The 1977-nt window shown below is 40.9% G+C and overlaps 1 long non-coding RNA gene across 1 annotated transcript; it reads left to right on the forward strand.

The window, feature by feature from the left end:
- Nucleotides 1-793: 793 nt before the first annotated feature.
- On the forward strand, nt 794-1567 carry LOC141102500 (uncharacterized). Its single transcript, XR_012235124.1, has 3 exons — nt 794-909; nt 1007-1075; nt 1512-1567. It is a non-coding gene; the product is annotated as an uncharacterized lncRNA (long non-coding RNA).
- Nucleotides 1568-1977: the final 410 nt, after the last annotated feature.

Here is a 1977-nt window from a genome sequence, read left to right on the forward strand (position 1 = left end):
CAATAATTTTAAGAGGAATATTTCCATGCCGTTATTTGTTCTTAGTTAGTTATCACTAAACTGAGCAGTAAGTGCTTTTAAGTTCCACTTGACCTGACCACCTGTAGGTTGCGCCCCCTTTCTGACCAGGCCATATTTTGCTATTTAGCGCATTGCAGCTTTAAACTGCACGCTCCTGTGATGTATTACCCAAATGAAATTTATGCTCTTCTCCCGCCATATATAGAGCTTTTATTGGTGGCATTAGATCACCGCTGGGTTTTAAATTTTTTGTTATTGAAAAATAAAAAGTTATATATATATATATATATATATATATATATATATATATATAAAAAAGTGTTACGGTGGCTGGACTTAACCAGCTTGCGGACCCGCCATATTTTTAGTTACTATGGGGGGGGGTCCACATCTGCAAGTGGGTTAATGCTTTGCAAAAGAAACAAGGAAGGAAATTTTACACTATACGCAGTTCACACAAGCGCGTAATAGAAAGGTGGACTGGAGTGGACACAATGGACATTTACTCGGCACAATCCCTATCCTGCCTTTTATTATTTATTGTGCACCAAAAAAGCATAGGTTTTTCTTACAATAAATTTGGTTAATAAATAAATGTGCAAACCTTGTGCTACATGAAAAAATGTGCCTAATCCAAAAATTCTATTTGCATTGTTTCATTCTACGGGTTCATTCTACATGTGTTTCATGTGTTGATGTCATTTTCAGATTACAATTGTAGTTTAATTGTGGAACCCGTTTCTCTTCTCTTTTTGTTTTGCAGTTCCATAGTGCGTAAACGCAGGCAGTCGGGGCGCAGAGGAAAGCAGGTATCTCTCCTCCCCCATGAGAAGGAGCTCTTAGCAGCTGTAGGGGAGGATGAGATAAAAAAACTGCTTGCTCATCAGGGTTGGTGTCAGCATTGCATTGTGTGTAGGAAATTTTTTTTGTTAACCATGCGACGCGACATAGTCATTTACCATGATGTGTTTGATTTTATTTAAAGATCGTCTCCAGGCCCAGCGCCGCCGGAGGCAGAGGGCAGAGGAGCAGGAGTCCTCCACGTCATCATGCAGTAAGTACTGTAGTAGTGACACTAATACAGTGGTTCCTTTTCCATTTGTCCAGCCTTCCATTGTTGATTCCAGCGTCATTGTTTCTCGCTCATGTAGTGACAGGTAGAGCCTCTGCGATGCTCTGTCAGGTAACGCAAGCGATTGCGTAACTTACGTAATTTGACAGAACGTGGCCGCTCTGAACTGAGGTGCCTGATCAGTGGCATAGCACCTAGCACTCGCCGGCGCTGCTGGAACCAGGACAGGTAAGTGCCTCGTATTTGTTTTTTTTTTAAATGATTTTTTCTAAATGGTGAATGCATGTCCCTGCCTTGTAGATAAACGTTAGTGACCTGCCCTGTATTGCCATGCTAATGGATAATTAATTTTATCTATTTACACTACAGTATATTTATTTACGTTTATTAACGTTCATCATTTCTCCTTTATAAATAGGTGTCATCCAGTCAGAGGGGGAGACTGAGGAGGAGGCTGAGGCAGCAACGCCCACATGTAAGTTAGTATAATCTTGCTGGTATCTGCTGAGTGATCATACATGTTTCAATGTTCTTGTACTAATGTGTGAGATTGTTGTACACTGCAGATTGTAATGTTCTTTTCTATCATTACTCAACAGCTGCTGAGCAAGAGGTGGAGGAGACCTGCCCTGTAGAGGCTGCTGGGGATGCGGAGGAACAGCCAGATGCGGCAGATCCAGGGAGTAAGCATAACTTTTTTTGTATTTTACAGGCAAATATAGTATTTTAAATATGAAATGCTGATGGCATACCTTGTCTAGAATAGCTTGTGATTTATTCTGCAAGGCTTCGGTTTAGCTGGAACTATTAATTATATTAGTTCCCCTCTGCAGATGATTCCAGTCTTCCTGTTAGCGTGACCTGTGCTTGTTAATATTTCCCCA

This window comes from Aquarana catesbeiana, linkage group LG07 (assembly GCF_042186555.1).
Source record: "Aquarana catesbeiana isolate 2022-GZ linkage group LG07, ASM4218655v1, whole genome shotgun sequence".
NCBI lineage: Eukaryota > Metazoa > Chordata > Amphibia > Anura > Ranidae > Aquarana > Aquarana catesbeiana.